At 42.6% G+C, this 18,796-nt stretch overlaps 1 protein-coding gene across 5 annotated transcripts in view; it reads right to left on the reverse strand.

The window, feature by feature from the left end:
• LOC132827185 (oxysterol-binding protein 2-like) overlaps nucleotides 1-18,796 on the reverse strand; it is a 345,989-nt gene that overhangs the window by 30,257 nt on the left and 296,936 nt on the right. The window lies entirely within an intron of this gene.

The raw sequence follows: 18,796 nt of genomic DNA on the forward strand, positions 1-18,796 counted from the left end.
TACAGTTGCGCTGGCCCTGAAGAAGGTCCTTGTGTACTGAAAAGGGGAAGCTTGACCCAAAATGTTCAGCTCCACACTGACACTAGTCTGTTGTTACACCTTAGAAGATATGAACTTTGAGTGAATGCCTATCCCAAAGAATAGCACCTGAGAATGCAGCAACTCTCAAGCACTGCTGCAGGAATCAGCCTATATCAGGAATGGGACTGAACCCCATAGCTGCTTACCCACAGGTGATACAGGTACCAACTGAGTGGTTATTCAGCCACAAAAGGACCAAAATGATAGATTCAATTTGTCCACAGAAATGAACTTTTCAGTATAAGTTACTGAATATTGAAGGAGAGGAATGTGGCTGATTATTTCCTCTGCCCCGACAACTGAGGTCACCAGTTATCCGCTGGCTGTGATTGGCATCAGACAAGAACTGGACCTTCCTCAGACCTGCACTGGGCAATATGTTTACCATGCATTTCGGAAACCCTAAAGCCATCAGCAGAGACACCAGAGTTGTTGGTATTTATGATACTTACTCCCCCCCCAGGGCTATCTTCCCTTAACAACAAAGAATTAAGGATGTTAAGTTAGATAAAATCCACGGAGAGTGTCCCCTGGTTACAGGGTCATCCTTGTTTGACTGTGGTTTCGGTCAGAGGATCCGCGTTTCGATATGGCCGATCAGCTTTCACACAAGACCACTTACTGCTCAACTACAGCAGACTGTCCATTTAGATGTTCACATATTTACTCTGATTTAACAAAATTCTAGACCAAAATTCATAGTCTCACTGCTATGAAATGAGTTCTGAAGGGATTGGAAATTACTTCAGAATTTTCTTGATAAACCTTGGAAAATTCTGAGTGATTGAATCCATGATAAGGTTTTTCTAATCAACCTGCTCAGAGATGTAAGTGTACATCTTTGTAGTAGCTAGGACTTGAACATGGGTCTCCTGGCTCAGAGGAGAAAGTGAGGACTGCAGATGCTGGAGATCAGAGCTGAAAATGTGTTGCTGGAAAAGCACAGCAGGTCAGGCAGCATCCAAAAGAGCAGGAGAATCGACGTTTTGGGCATAAGCCCTTCTTTTATCCTGAAGAAGGGCTTATGCCCGAAACGTCAATTCTCCTGCTCTTTGGATGCTGCCTGACCTGCTGTGCTTTTCCAGCAACACATTTTCAGCTCTCCCAGCTCAGAGGCAGGGACACTGCCACTGAATGGTATTCCATGTGATGATATGGGTTTGGTATGAACAAGCATTACTCAAATTGTAAGCATTATTCTCATTACTGCAACTATTTTATATTATTTGAGTTGAGCGAAAGTACTATCCACAATTAATGACAGGCCAATTTCTTCCCTTAACTGTATGCAGCTTGTTTTAAACCTTGAATTAGAAGTAGGTTTATTGTCCTAGAATCTGGAAATTTGCTGAAGGTTTGAAGTGTTGAGGTAGATATGATAATTTTAAAGAAAATCCTGGATTTATACAGTACCTTTCAAGATCTTCCAAAGAGCTCCACAGTCGATGGAAGTACTTTCCCCAAAGGAGTAATGTTGTAAAGAAGGAAACATACCAGCTAATTTGTGCACACAAAGATCCTATCAAAAGCAAAGTGGTAATTTGTTTTATTGCTATCACGTGTGCGATAAACGGTGACCAGGACATCAAAGGTAACTCACCTATTTTCGAATAGTGACATACACCCGATTACCATAATTACATTCAAATGAAAGAGGAGGTTTAATATGGGGGATACACGTGGCAAGTACTTTACCTAGAGGAAGGTAGGTGCCTGGAATGCGTTGCCAGCAGAGGTAGTAGAGGCAGACACAGTAGATTCATTTAAGATGCGTCTAGACAGATGCACGAGTAGGTGGGGAGCAGAGGGATACAGATGCTTAGGAATTGGGCAATAGATTGAGACAATGGATTTGGATCGGCTCAGGCTTGGAGGGCCAAAGGGCCTGTACCTGGGCTGTAAATTTTCTTTATTCTTTGTTAATATCTCATCCATAAAGTCAGGCATCTTGCAGCAATGTGGTGCACCTTCAGTACTGCATGTAGATCAGGTGCTTAACTTTTCTATTACTAAACCTGATCAGAAATTCCTGTGCTTGCAACTCCTTATACTTCAGTTCAATTCAATTTAGCCCATTACTTGAGTTTTAATTTGCCTTTGGTCACCGTCCATTCTCTCTGCGCTCTCCAGCCCCTTTCTTTGTGAAAACAGCAGGTGGTGCTCTTCGATGCCTTTGACCTTAATAGCTGAGAACATTAGAAGGTTATTCCACAATGCAGCTCAAGGATTAGGACAGAAAAGGTAGTGACGACAGGTCAAACTCAAAATGAAATCAGCAAGTTGGATGCAGTCTCTCCATTTTGCATTTTACCTGATTGGTGCTTTCACAGCTTCATGCCTGTTTTTAAAGGCAGACTGGGTTTCTGTGCTGACACTAATCAAAAACAATTTTTTAAAAAATTGATATTGGTATCCCCGTATTATTTCTTGTCCATTAAAGAAAAGTCTGTGATCCAAAATTTTTTTTTATATAACAGGAGCAATACATGGTCAGTCTGTGTATGTGCAGATGGATTCTTGGCCAAGTGTGCTGTGAAAGTGCAGCTGAAGGTTGTGGAGGAAGACACTGGTATAAATAATGGTCGGTGTGAGATGGTGGAATTGTGTCGGATTAATCCTTTTTTTTTAACCCCTTCTCCCCACAATTAAAACAGATAGTCTTCAAACAACTACTATTTCTGCCACAAGAGACTGTTAATTAAATTACTTCCCATCTTCAGTACCATGCTGAGAGATAGATTGGAGGTTTGTGGGTCATCTCAAAGTGTTGATTTTCTTTTTATTACTGCTAGTGTTCAATTCAACTTTTAAAGAAAAGTTGATGATAATAAAGGCAGATTGGTAATACATTGGAATCGACTGATCAAGTCCTCTGACAATGGTTTCAAGCCAGATATCCATTTGATATTTAAAGACCACTAAACGTTATAAGTTCAGCATGTACACATTGAAATTTCAATGATCTATTTTCACATATATTTACTCAGTTTTGTGTCTGTCAGCCAAGGAGCAGTCAGGCATACTGAGCAGTAGCAGAAAGTGAGGACTGCAGATGCTGGAGATCAGAGTTGAGAATGTGGTGCTGGAAAAGCACAGTAGGTCAGACAGCATTCGAAGAGCAGGAGACCCTTCATCAGGAATGAGGCTTGTGGGCTGGGGAGCTGAGAGATAAATGGGGGAGGGGGAAAAACGAGAAACCTGTTGAAATCCACATTAATCCCGTGTGGTTGCAGGGTCCCAAGGCGGAATGAGGTGTTCTTCCTCAGGGGATCAATGTGGCTTTAACAGTTTCCTCATTTCCCCTCCCCAACATTATCACAGTCCCAAGCCTCCAACTCGGCACCGCCCTCTTGACCTGTCCATCGTCTTTCCCATCTATCTGCTCCACCCTCCTCTATCACCTTCACCCTCACCTTCATCTACCTATTGCATTCTCAGCTAGCTTCCCCCCAGCCCCACCCCCCTCCCATTTATCTCTCAGCCTCCCCTCGGCCCACATGCCTTATTCCGGATGAGGGGCTTAAGCCAGAAACGTCGACTCTCCTGCTCCTTGGATGCTGCCTGACCTGCTTTTCCAGCACCACACTTCAGATTCGAAGCAGTGGACTTCTTGTATAAGGAGAAGCAACTCTGGGTTAGCTTCTAGGAAATGACAATCATGATCTAATAAAGTTTACCGTACTGGTTAAAAGAAATACATGATACAAGGGGCAAAATAATTGACGGGAAAAAGCCAATTATGAAATGGAGAGAATTGAGTGCAATGTGAGAAATATTTTGTCAAAGGGATACAACAATGGTGGGTAATATTTAAACAAGACATGAATAGATCTCAGGAGAAATAAGCAATAAGACCAAATGAGCCAAAAATGGGTTTCCATAAATAAGAGATGAGGTCAACACTGAACCTAAAGAAAGAAATATGTACCAACACACAAAAAACAAGGAGTAGAGGACAGAAGTGAATATGGTGACTTAGAAAAATGTTACAGATAATCAAAGTGGAAGGTCAAAGTGATGTTCCTTATTTTGTTCCAATAACACTGAATCCATTGTCGGAGTTTAGGGTGGGAGAACTGGAAAGACAGGATCAAAAGTGTTTCTCTTGCCACTTGATCTGCTGAGTATTGCAAGCATTTTGTGTTTTTGGTTTATACTGTTACATTTACCATCGCACGGTGTGTTGGGGAAAGATGTTTAAAAAAAAGTCTCATGTTCTGTGTTCAAGAGTATAATCACTCTTTATTTGAGCATTACTGATCTCTCTCAAGCTGAGCTAGAATTAAGAGGGTGACTGGGCCCTATGTGAAAGCCAGATTTGGAGCAGTTTCTGGCCTCCCCCACACATGTGGTAAAGAGCGCAAATAAAGATGGATTGTCCTTCTGAAAACAGACTCAAAACTGCTCTTTGACATCTCTCCCCAACACACAGTGAGATGGTAAATATAATAGTATAAACTAAATAACTGAAAATGCTGCCAAGTGGGAAGAGAAACAGATCTGATCCTATCCTGTAGTTTTCCCACTCTGACCTCCCGCAATGTTCCAATGACACTGACCCCAAACTGTGGAACAGCACCTTATCCTTCAATCCAGCATTTAACAATCTTCTGGACCCAAATGCTGCATTCAACAATTTTGACCTCTATTTTGTTTTTGTTTGCAACGGGTAAAACAGGATTAATCTGCCACTTTCTCATCGCCTCACAATATCCTTCATGCAGACACGTGCATTCTCAGTCCAGTCCACTCTTGCAGTAAGGCAGTCTCACACTGACTGTTACTTATACAGGTCGTTCTACTATAACGCGGGTTTCGTCAACGCAAATTCGCTGTAATGCGATTGACGAATTGAGGATGCTGTTCGAAAAGCACAACTTTTAATACGTGCTGCCTGTAACGCGGTTACGTCACCAACACCAAGCGCTGTTTCTCAAGCATGATTTTTCTATAACGTGGGGCTGCACATGAATGCAACCATCATGTTATAGAAGAACTGACTGTACCAAAGCCTTCTTGCACAGCCTTCATCTGCACTTTCCACACAGACTTTAGGCTTGGTCAAAAATCCATCTGCATATAAACAGACTGACCATTTATTGCTCACTGATATAAAAAGGTATATTTCAATCTCAGACCTCTCCTTAATGAAGAATAAATAAATACTACGATACCTATATCAATGAAAAAAAACACTGGTTTGGTTTTACCTTTGTGATTTTCTCTTCCTTACTTACAGCTAGCCGCTGTTCATCAAGCTGCCACTCAAGACAAATCTTTCGTTTCTTTATTTACCCCACTCCCCTTTACCAATCACTACCCCTTCTTTTGTCATTTAATCTCTCCTGCCTTTTACCCACCACATTGCCATCCTCCCAAATGTATTAAGAATAAACAATATCCACATGTTGAAATAGGCATCAAAAGACTTTGAGATTTACAAGGGTTTATTGCAAATCTATATTTTAAACAAATGCCAGTTTCTACCTTTCTCTCGGAACTATTTCCCTGTTAGCGAGTTTTGAGAAGATTTGTAGCTCAGGTCGAGGTTCTGGAGGTGGGTTTGCTCGCTGACCTGGAAGGTTCATTTTCACACGTTTCATCACCCTACTAGGTAACATCTTCAGTGGGCGTGTGGACAAAGCCTTCGCTCGGAGGCTCGCTGAAGATGTTCCCTAGTATGTTGACAAAACGTCTGAAAATGAACCTTCCAGCTCAGCGAGCAAACCAACATCCACTCTTTCTCTGGCCGGAAACCATATCCCCAATGGGGAAGAACTCAGCTCCTTTCCATAGGAAGGAATCTGTTCAGATTATATTTATGGCACCATTCTAGAGCAGGTGGGACTTGGACCCAGGCTTTCTATCCCAGGCTAAAGGACACTACTACTGTACCACAAGAGCCCTCAGAACTTAGCACCTGAAATTTTGACAGCAGTGTAGTTACTTTAATCAACCTATTTGGACATGCTATAACACACCGCTGGTGTAGGTGGGACTTAAATGCAGATCATCTGGGCCAGAGGTAGGGACAGTATCATTGTGCCACAAGAGCTAACTAAAAGGAAGCCCCTGTGCCATTGTCTATGTAGATATCATAAATCATAGAATCCCTACGGTGTGGAAGCAGGCTAATCAGCTCATTGAGACCACACTGATCCGCCGAAAAGCACTGCACACAGCGTTCTGTGTGTAACGCTGCATTCCAAACACAGTAGTGGAGTCCCATCTTTGATTAATTAAAGAATTAGATGATGCTACATGAGGGGGATGTTAGAATCTCTCTGGATGGGAGGTGGCTTTCCTCATCAAAGACATTATGATCCTGTTTGTAATGTTTAAATCTGTTTCTGAGTGGACTAACAGCATGTGAACACATTGACAGCATTGATCCTCTTGATTGTTATGTTAATCTATCATCCCCAAATTCTGTACTGACACAGGGGAGATGGTGGCATTGTGGTAATGTCACTTGACAATAATCTAGAAGCCCAGGCTGGTGCTTTGTAGATATGGGTTCAAATCCCACCACAGCAGCTCATGGAAGTTAAATTAGCTTCAGAGATGGTGACCATGACAACTATATTGATTGGTATAAAATCCAATCTGGCTCACAGATGTCCTTTATCTAAAGAAAAAATGTAGACCAAATTGGTTAAGGATGACATGCAACTCCAGGTTCACTGCAATGTTGTTGACTCTTAACTTCCAAAGACAGCAAGGGACTGACAGCAATTGCCTGTGGCACTCACATCCTATGTAAGAATACAAGATGATTGGCGATTGAAGTGGAAATAATTACATAAAATCTGTTCCTCCCATTTTGTCATCTAACAGGTTAAACACAACTCTCACACTCCAAGTGTTCTCCGGCACAATGTAGCTTTGAGAGAAACTGCATCTTGGAACGCAAACCGATCAGAATTGAAGCTTCCTCTCCAAACTGGCAGTATCCCAGGAGCTGAGACATTAATTATTTCATGCTCACTATAAATAGCTGCCCCACTTTGCCTCAGTTTTCAGTAACATTTTCACCTGCGCTTTCTTTGGAAACGCAATAACTCAGACATCCCATAAATAATTTCCTGAGATTTCTTTTTACATCACTGTCACTGCAAGTCTTATTAAAGGAAGGCTTCATTAAGTATACAATATGCGCATTACTCAGAAATAATGCCAACAGGTTAAGGTTTTTGTGAATGTGGCAGCGATGGAAAGGAACACACAGATTGTTCCTGCCTCCATCCAGACTGCGATGCATTTCCCAAAGGATTCTCATTAACATCCCCGCCAGCTGCAGCATCGACCTGATTCCAAAAGGATTTGTAGATTCTGGAGAATTACAGCAGAGGCACAGTACTAAACAACATTTTGCCTGCAACCATTTTATAATCCGAGATGGAATTGATGACTCTTATCACCGACAAGCCGATTAAACATGGAAAAAGAAACGGAAGGAGCTTAGGTTTGTGAGGTCTACCCTGAAAGTTTCTGAAACCTGTCTGAGGGGCTGAAGGAGCCGAATGTCCTTCAAAATTATGAGTACAGCCTAAACATTTCCTCATGATGCGCAATGTCAAATCAAGAGTATGTGAGGTACTCCAAAAATGCCTTTTAAAAAAATTAATCCATTGAGTATGGACATTACAGACACAGGGGCGTTTACTGCCTATCTCTAGTTGCCCTCAAGAAGATAATGGTGAGCTGCTGCAGTTCATGAAGGCACTCCTCCAGTACTGTTAAGTAGGCAAATCCAAGATCTTGATCCAGTGATGACAAAGAACAGGGATATATTTCCAAGTTGGGATGGAGTGTAACGGGCAGTTGATAGTGTTCCCAAATGCCTGCTGCCTTTGGGTTTTCAGGTGGTAGAGACTGTGGGTTTGAGAAGAATTATCAAAGCTGCTTTGGTGAGTCACCACAGCACATCTGTATAGACAGTACACATCCGAGCGATGCTGGATTCTTCTAATCAATGGGATGCCAAAAGGTCCAATGGACTCCACAATGGCTTTTTTTTTTAACTGCTCAGGTCTGGGTATAAATCTAGCCTAACCCAAACAGGACGAAGATTTCCACTTGCTGGTGGCAATAACGTTAACAGAGCTGTTTCAACCCTTCAAGTGGCAACACAACAGAAACTGGCAGTATCAATGATATTTATGCAGCATCTTTAATGCAGTAAAAGATGTAAAGGTATAGGTGTTATCAAGTAAAACCGAATATCGATCATCATAAAGAGATTAGCTCAGCTGCAAAGAGCATGTAAATGTTGGATGAGGACTAGGTTGGGATTGGCTGTGATACACTCAGTCTAGGTATTTGCTTAGGGGACAACTTTAACCTAACCCACTCGCTGTTATATTTACACATTCAGGCAAAACACCATTTTTGCAACGCTTGATTTTATACTTCGAGATCAGTGAAGTAATATAGTGGGCAGGATAAAAATGGTATTCCACCCAGCCTCTTGTTAGCCTACGCCAAGCAAAATATCAAAAAAACTTGGATAAAGATGTAGAATTGTGTCCTAAAGGAGGACAAGAGATAGATTGAGAGGGGAGATGTTTAAAGAGGGGTTTTTAGAAGTTAAAGATCAGGTAGCTGAGAACGGTCACCGCTGACCTTAAGTGGCCAGAATTTGAGGAAAGTACAAACCTGAGATTGTGGTGTTGGAGGAGGTAAGAAAAAAAAATAGGGAGGAGTGAGGCGACTGAAGAATTTGAAGGTAGAATGAGAGTGAGAAAATCAAAGCACAGGTAGGACAATATACAACTTTGAGTTGAGGGGCAATGGGTGAATAGGATTAGGTGTATGTTAGAGTATGGAGAGCTGACTTCCTGAATTGATGAGTCTCATAGACAAGGCGGCATGACTGAACGCTTCAGCATCAAATCACTCCAGAGTACATACAAGGATAGTCTACCCAAATGGATAAGATGGGGTGGTGAAGTCCCCAGACTGGGTAAGGAACATAGTGTTCAGTTTTAGCCATACCTAGCAGAGAAAGGGCTACAGGGTTGATATCCCCAAAAGAACATGAACATCAGCTAGCCACAAAACGACACGACCAGCTATCCCTAGTAGCCATACACTCAGACAACCAGGAACATGAATTTGACTGGGAAAACACTACCATCATAGGACAAGCCAGACAGAGAACAGCCAGGGAATTCCTAGAGGCATGGCATTCATCCACAAACTCCATTAACAGACACATGGACCTGGACCCCACATACAAACTACTACAGCTGAAACTGACACCCGGAAGTGACAAGAACAAACCACTATAAATACCAGAAGAAACATCAAAGCAGCGCTTCACAGGAGGCTCCAATAGCACTGATGATGTTCCCTAGCCAGGGAACGAAACGTTTGCAGCAAAAACTTCCAGCTCGGCGAACAGAACCACAACAACGGACACCCAAGCTACAAATCTTCAACCAGACTTTATCCCCAAAAGAGCTTGGACATCAAAATATTTTCAATGATTTGATCTTATTCGGATTCTCAATTGAAGATATTTTCCATAAATTGAGACTTAACCAGAAGCAGTCACAAAGCCACGCTCAAAGTACAGGGTTTGATATTACTATGTCGTGGACGGATTTAATGTCCTTTAAATCACAACTAGGATTGCTCTTTCATGAGGGCTTTCAACCTCTGAATTTATAAAGATTAGAAAATCAAAGGAGTTTTACATTGAGTTCTTTGATTGTCGTCTTCAGTCAGTAAACGACAACCCAGGGTCTTGTTATGCACCTCCTCCTCGAAAAAGGCAGACAAAAAAAAAAATTATTCATCAGTAACACCCCTTCTGAATTCTGTCTTGCTTCATCTATTCCTATGTAACACCGTAGATGCTTGGCAAACTCAGATTACCTCTCCTGCTGCTGCACACACTACCAGTTCACAGCATTTAGCAAAGACATCAAAGGAACTGGCTGGTTCTGCAGGCATCCGTGACTTGCAATCCAACTTCATCACAGCTAATGGCTAAAGAGTTAGTCCCTGAAAAAGCAGCAATTTTGCAGTCAAAACATCATGTTCCCATATTAAGATGGATGCGAGGAACATTCTCCCCTGGGACTGAAGAGAACATTGGAGAAATGCACTCTGCTCAGCACAGGAAAATCTGTCACTAGAGTTAGGAACTGTTTGTAATTCTCACCAAGTTCCAATATTAAACGGAAGCAGATCAGGAAAAAGAAGCACAGGTCATTCTGCTACAACACGCCTTTCGTTAATGCAAATTTGCCATAACCCGATTGACGAATTGGGACACTGCTTCTTGAGCACAAACTTTTAAAGCGTATATTGGTTATAATGCGATTCCAGCCCCATTAAGTGCTGCTATTACATGATTTTCTTATAGCACAAGATTGCATGAGAACAGAACTACCGCGTTAAAGCAGAACCAACCATAGATGGAGAAGAGAGTCAGGTCAACCACAAGAAAGACAATGGAATAGACAATAGACAATAGGTGCAGGAGTAGGCCATTCAATATGATCATGGCTGATCATTCCTAATCAGTATCCGCTTCCTGCCTTATCTCCATAACCCTTGATTCCACTATCCTTGAGAGCTCTATCCAACTCTTTCTTAAATGAATCCAGAGATTGGGCCTCCACTGCCCTCTGGGGCAGAGCATTCCACACAGCCACCACTCTCTGGGTGAAGAAGTTTCTCCTCATCTCTGTCCTAAAGAGAAACAGGGAATGGTAGAGAGAGAGGCAGTGGCCAGTTTGTCAGGGGAAAGAGGATTATACAGAGAATAGAGCCAAAACAAAAATTGATCAAGATGCATAGAAAGACAAACAAAAGAAAGAAAAGGAGGGACATGCAGAAGGAGAGGCAGGCCAAAAGAAAATCCTTATTCCGGATGAAGGGCTCTTGTCAGAAACGTTGATTCTCCTGCTCCTTGGATGCTGCCTGATCTGCTGTGCTTTTCCAGCACCACACTCTTCAAATCTGATCTCCAGCATCTGAAGTCCTCCCAAAAAGAAAATCCAGGCATTGGAGGTCTAGCCAACCATCTGGAGAGCTTGCAAGAGCGTTGTTACCTCATTTGGGCAAGGCCCATGTATTATTCCAATCAGGCATGTCAGTGGCTTGAATGGGGTCTTCCCTGGGATCGAGGAGCCATATTGCCCTTGCAAACAAGAGCTGTCAGCAATTCAGAAACTGGCAGCTGTCCCTTGCAGGCAGCTGACAGCAACACACCTACACAACAGAGCACCAGATCACCAACGGACTCCAGGTCAGAGTGCAGCTCAAGGAAGTTGGGGTTTTCAGCAGAAAGGCTTTGGTCTGCCTGAAAGTCATTGATCTTCCAGAGCAAGGACGTGAACTTGACTGTGTTGAAGATTGGCACATTCCAAGGTACATGATTAAGCATGGGAAGCTGCTCCCAAAGTGCAACAGGGAAAGACCACTGTCTATTTTTGTTTTGCCAGAGTACAATGGAGGTCTGTTCAGTTATCAGACGCTCCCAGTGACCCATAAGAAAGAAATGCTTTTGGGTTGTTGGAACGGTCAAGAAAGTCAAACTCCAATGTTTGCTTGTTCTCAATATGCTAAGACTGTACAGAACTGAACTCCTTTAGTGACTATATATGTATATAAAGATTTTTATGAATAAGGTATATTTTGAAATGAAAAAAAAGTGGGCTCTCTCAGCAGACTCCCTCCCTGCTTCCAGATGTCAGGTTTCTTCTGAGAGCCTGACAATAGCGGAAACCTCAAGAAGCCCAACAGCAGACACAACAGTTTGCTTTTTGGGCTTCCTGGTTGGTGACTGCACCATTCACGACTGGCTGCAGCTGTCAAATTGACAATAATGTCTCACTTCAGGACCTCAGTTGGCAGCGGAATGTAGTCCTTGAGCCCTTCGGCCCTGGATTTCAAATGGAGATCGATGCAGATTGGCAGCTGGGCCTCTCCCCCCAACTCCACCCATTAAACAGAAACCCACCTCCCTCAGGACAGGGTATTCAATTCCAAGCAAAGTGACAGAGATAAAAGATTCACCAAGACAGATGTTGAAAATTGACAAGTGATCATAGAGAGATAGTAAAAATCACAAAGGATTTGATAGGTTAGACAGAGGGAATCTTGGAGGGAGCACTCAAAAATAGGAAGCATAATCCTAAAATTAGAGCCATAAAATAGGAGATCAGGATGCATTTACCTCACCAAATTGTGGAAATCTGGAACTTGCTCCCTCAAAAGGCTGCAGGTATTAGGTCTATTTTCCAAGGTGAAGATGTATAGTTTTTTTTTTAAAACTGGTAACATTAGCAAGGGAGATGAGGCAAAGACAGATAATTTGGTTTGGGATATCAATCACAGAAAGAGAAGGAGCTGGCATAGCTCCAAGCCAACTAGATTAGAAACAGGACCATTTCGAACAGGGAGAGCGAGCCAACAGAAAACTTCTTGCTGGTGTCAAAACTGGAGATTTATCAATATATATGGGCACATGTGCTGGAAGCTGTCCAATTTGTCTGAATGCAGCAGCAGTGCTGACTCTCACTGATCTCAATCAAGTCCCAATGTAGGAAGGACCATTAGAAAGGTAACTGCACCAAACACAACAACAACTGTACCAAGAACAGCCAGGGAATTCCTGGAGGCATGGCACTCATCCACAGATTCAATCAATAAGTACATCGACCTGGATCCAATATACTGACCACTACAGCGGACAGCTGAAACTGACAACCGGAAGCGGCAGATTCAAACCACTACAAATGCCGGAGGAAAGATCACAGAAGCGCATCACAGGAGGCTCCCAAGCACTGAGGATGTTACCTGGACAGGGGACGAAACGTCTGCAACACAAATTCCCAGCTCGGTGAACAGAACCACAATAACTGTACCAACTGCAATTATTTTCATCATATTTTCTTTCTTCATGTCTGCACGCCATCCTTTTCATTAGTGGAGAACAAGACCTCACCCTTTGACAGATAGATTGATTGATTTGATTGTCACGTGTACTGAAGTACAGTGAAAAGCTTTGTTTACAGGCAGTACAGACAGATCATAGTAAGCAAGGATGCACAGATCAAAAAGACTTAGAGGCATGAGGGTTATTTTGCACAGGCGTTTTCTAGGCGACATCAACATTAGCAAGATCAGCATTATTTGAGGTTAGAGAGTAAAAAATGAGGTCTGCAGATGCTGGAGACCACAGCTGCAAATGTGTTGCTGGTCAAAGCACAGCAGGCCAGGCAGCATCCCAGGAACAGAGAATTCAACGTTTCGAGCATAAGCCCTTCATCAGGAATAAGAGAGAGAGAGCCAAGCAGGCTGAGATAAAAGGTAGGGAGGAGGGACTAGGGGGAGGGGCGATGGAGGTGGGATAGGTGGAATCATACAGAGTCCTAATTACGGCAGGGAAGACGCTATTCCTGAACCTGCTGCTGTGCCTGACGGAAGAGGTTGTAGGAGAGCATTACTGGGGTGCAATGTGACTTTGATGATTTTGGCAGATTTTCTGTGGCAACTAGCAGTGTAAACTGAGTCCACCAACGGGAGGTTGAGCTGCGCACTCCACCTTCTGTAGTTTCTTACTGTCCTGGGCAGAGCAGTTGCCATACGAGGCTGTTATGCACCTGGACAGTATACTTTTAATGGAGCACCTGTAGATGTTGGTGAGGGTCCTTATGGACCCACCAAATTCCCCGAGTCACCTGAGGAAGGATTGCTGTGATTTCTTGACCATCGCATTGACATGGGAAGTCCTGGACAAATTGTTAGATATCGTCACTCTGAGGAACTTTATGCTCTCCCCCCTCTCAACCTCAGTTCCGGCGATGTAGATGGGGGTGTCTTCTCCTTCTTTCTTTCTGAAGTCAATGATCAGTTCTTCAGTGTTGCAGTCATTGAGAGAGAGGTTGTTCTTATTTCATTACATCATCAAACCCTCCATCTCCCTTCTGTATTTTGACTCGTCATTGTTAGATATCTGTCCTAATATGGTGGTGTCGTCAGACAATCCCTGCTTAAAAACCGGAGTCTGTGTTAAATGGACACATATTTGATGCAAAGCAATTCAGACCAGGAAGGGATAAGTTTGATCTTTGGTAAATTATTGCATCAGCTGACCTGAAGCTGAGGCAACAGGAGTCATGATAATAGATTTGGATGGTGGAATAATTCAGTGAAGCTTCCTGCTTTTATGATCTAGTGAGGTCTTCTAGCAAATACATGTATGTGGATATCATACTCAAGAATAAAATCAGACTCGGATACAATATCAAGCAGACTTCTGACATGCAGGGTTGTAGCTTTAAATTGGTTCAGGCTCCAGAATCTGGTGACACAGTTTAACACTGCCAGCCTTCATGCGATTTTCTCACATGATCCCATCCCTAAGACAATTTTCATGAGGCTGGCTTGATTGCCAGAGAGTAATGATGGTCAATTATGGGGCCTGTTAATGTCCCATACCATTGCAACTGGGAGTTGTCGTTGGAAATGCTCAAGTCAATGTGATGGGCTGAGGATAAGTAGTGCCCAATCATTGGAGAGCCTCATACTTTTTCTGCAGAATCACTTGTTATTTCTGATTGGATGGCAAGCCTACCCAGTGAAGACTGAAGATTGGCTAAAGCATACCTAAAATACAGCACATCTTGAATTACTGCCATAGCCAGTTCCCTGTAGTAATACCACTACAATAGAATATGCAAATATTCAAGGAACCAGGATATAAAGTAACATGTGACTAGGAGACAGCTGACGGTGTAGATATTGTTGCAGAATCCTTGAGTCGGTTTGTCTGTTGAAGCATTCAGTAACATGTATACCAGTTGAAGTGTGCCAAAAAAAATCTCTATTATAGTTTACTGGCCTAGTGTGTGACTGGTGAGTTTATGTAAAGGGACTTGGAAACACAACAGTTCCTCAACTCTTGTAGGGAAATTGTCGATTGGAATTTCAAAGATTTTTGCGAAGAAATGACCCACACAGTGTGAAATGCCATGTCAGCAAGAATCAGATCCCTTCAGGGACTAGTGATCTCAGCAACAATGATAGGATCAAAATCGGAATTCAACATCCTCTCGATAATGGCTCTAATGGTGGAGAAATCAGTCCAATTCCCTTCTCCATTTCACCCAATGCAGCAACCTGAAGAACAATCCAAATTCTCAACTGTTGTAGAAATAATGGCCTGAAAGTGCTAAAGCTGAAGACTGCACTAAGCTCCACCCACTCTGCTAATGCCATAAAGAGTTGGGTGGGGAAAGGAAGGACATCTCAGGGACTGAAAATGCTTAGATTTTTATCCGAGGACTCCCAACAGTGCCAGTAATCAAGTCTATCTTACTGATGTAACTTGCATTTGATTGTTCTGTTGCAACACATACACCTTGTTTCAGATAATAAGCCCTTCTGACCTAATGGTTTACCTCCACCATTCTACAGTAAATATACCCTCAAAACCCACTCAGAAGAGGAGGATCTTGGCAGCTATTTACCTAATAGGCATTGCCTGGTTATCCTCTATTTGCGTCATAGAAACATACAGCGTGGAAACAGACACTTTGGTCCAACTTGTCCATGCTGACCAGATAGCCCAACCTAATTAGCCAGCACTAGGCCCATATCTCTCCAAACCCTTACTATTCACATACCTATCCAGATGCCTTTGAAATGTTGCAATTGTACCAGCCTCCACCACTTTCTCTGGCAGCTCATTCCATATACGTAACACCCTCTGCATTAAAAGGTTGCCCCTTAGAGGTTCCTTTTATATCTTTCCCCTCTCACCGTAAACTTATGCTCTCCAGTTCTGGACTTTTCCACCTCAGGGAAAAGACTTTGTCTATTTACCCTATCCATGCCCCTTATGATTTTATAAATGTCTATGAGGTCACCCCCCTCAGTACCAAGGAAAACAGCACCAGCCTATTTTGCCTCTCCCTATAGCTCAAATCCTCCAACCCTGAAAACATCCTTGTCAATCTTTTCTGAACCCTTTCAAGTTTCACAACATCCTACCAACAGGAAGGAGACTAGAATTGCACGCAATATTCCAAGAGTAGCCTAACCAACATCCTGTACAGCTGCTACCTGACCTCCCAACTCCTATACTCAATACTCTGACCAATACCAAACGCCTTCTTCACTATCCTATCTACCTGCGACTCTACTTTCAAGGAACTATGAACCTGCACTCCAAGGTCTTTGTTCAGCAACACTCCCTAGGATCTTACCATTAAGTATATATGTCCTGCTAAGATTTGCTTTCCCAAAATGCAGCACCTCGTATTTATCTAAAGTAAACTCCATCTGTTTATTGGCCCATCTGGTCAAAATCCCATTGTAATCTGAGGTAAGCTTCTTCGCTGTCCACTACACCTCCAATTTGGTGCCATCTGCAAACCTACTAACTGTACCTCTTATGCTCACATCCAAATCATTTATATTACTGACGAAAAGTAGAGGACCCAGCACTGATCCTTGTGGCACTCCACTGGTCACAGGCCTCCAGTCTGAAAAGCAATCCTCCACCACCACCCTCTGTCTTCTACTTTTGAGCCAAATGGTGAGTTTTCCCTGTATTTCAGGAGATCTAACCTTGCTTACCAGACTCGCATGGGAACCTTGTTGAATGCCTTACTGAAGTCCATAAAGATCACATCTACCGCTCTACCCATATCAATTCTCTTTGTTACTTTTTCAAAAAGCCCAATCAAGTTTGTGAGACATGATTTCCCACACACAAAGCCATGCTGATGATCCCTAATCAGTCCTTGCCTTTCCAAATATGTGAAAATCCAGTCCCTCAGGATTCCCTCCAACAACATACCCATGACTGACATCAGGCTCATCGGTCTATAGTTCCCTGGCTTGTCCTTACCACCTTTCTTAATTAATGGCACCATGTTAGCCAACCTCCAGTCTTCTGGAACCTTATCTGAGACTATTGAAGATAAAAATATTTCAGCAAGAGGCCCAGCAATCACTTCCCTAGCTTCCCACAGAGTTCTCGAGTACTGATCAGGTCCTAGGGATTTATCTACATTTATGCATTTCAAGACATTCAGCACTTCCTCCTCTGTAATACTGACATTTTTCAAGATGTCACCATGAATTTCACATCCTTTCATGTCCTTCTCCACAGTAAATACTGATGCAAAATACTTGTTTAGTATCTCCCCCATCTCGTGTGGCTCCGCACAAAGGCTGCCTTGCTGATCTTTGAGGGGTCCTATTCACTACTTAGTTACCCTTTTGTCCTTAATGTATTTATAAAAATCCTTTGGGTTCTCTTATTTTGTTTCTCCTTTGGTAACCCGATTAGCCAAAGCTATCTCATATCCCCTTTTTGCCCACCTGATTTCCCTCTTAAGTATACTCCTATTGTCTTCATACTCTTCTAAGGACTAAGGATTCACTTGATCTATCCTGTCTATACCTGACAGATGCTTCCTTCTTTTTCTTAATCAAACTCTCAATTTCTTTAGTCATCATCCAGCATTCCCTATACCTACTAGCCTTTCCTTTCACCCTCACAGGAATATATCGTCTCTGGACTCTCGTTATCTCATGTCTGAAGGCTTCCCATTTTCCAGCCGTCCCTTTACCTGTGAACATCTAGCCCTAATCAGCTTTTGAAAGTTCTTGCCTAATACCGTCAAAATTAGCTTTCCTTCAATTTCAAACTTCAACTGTTAGATCTGGCCTATCCTTTTCCATCACTATTTTAAAACATAGAATTCTGGTCGCTGGCCCCAAAGTGCTCCCCCACTGACACCTCATTCACCTGCCCTGCCTTATTTCCCAAGAGTAGGTCAAGTTTTGCACCTTCTCTAGTAGCTACATCCACATACTGAATCAGAAAATTTTCTTGTACACATTTAACAAATTCCTCTCCATCTGAACCCTTAACACTATGGCAGTCCCAGTCAATGTCTGGAAAGTTAAAATCCCCTACGATAACCACCCTATTATTCTTACAGATAACTGAAATCTCCTTGCAAATTTGTTTCTCAATTTCCCTCTGACTATTAGAGTGTCTATAATATAATCCCACTAAGGTGATCACCCCTTTCTTATTTTTCAGCTACACCTAAATAACTTCCCTGGATGTACTTCCAGGAAATTCCTCCCTATGTACAGCTGTAATGCTGTCCCTTATTGAAGGTAATGAGAAAGTCAGCAGATAGTGGAGTGATGAAAAGGAGATACAGTTTCCTCAACAACTCTGGGCTCTTTGGACTTGTGATTTGTGATTCACTAAGTCATTGTTTAGTAATATATTTCATTCACAGACTCTTTAATCTGTCCAATTCTGCCTCTGGAAGCAAGAGAACCTCGCAAAATGAACCTCTTATTACTTTGATATGACTAACAATTAATTTTTCGTGACACGATAATCTGCAGTTTGCAAGCAAAGAATTAGTGGAGGTGTAACAGAGCAGTCGTTTGCTCAACGATTACAACAGCACTTGCTCTCTCAGCAACCTTTTTAGACCCATGTAATTCAGTCTGCCCTTCCAGCATACGCCACATACTGTACAGACAGAATGACAAGACCTGTAAAAACTAGAAGAATTCACAAACATTTCCAGAGAGAAGTAAATGGAAAAAGAAACTGCCTTTCACTTAAGGGTGGCACAGTAGCTTAGTGGTTAGCACTGCACAGCACCAGGTACCTGGGTTCGATTCCACCCTTGGGTGGCTGTCTGTGGAGTTT

This window comes from Hemiscyllium ocellatum, chromosome 24 (genome assembly GCF_020745735.1).
Source record: "Hemiscyllium ocellatum isolate sHemOce1 chromosome 24, sHemOce1.pat.X.cur, whole genome shotgun sequence".
Classification (NCBI taxonomy): Eukaryota; Metazoa; Chordata; class Chondrichthyes; order Orectolobiformes; family Hemiscylliidae; genus Hemiscyllium; species Hemiscyllium ocellatum.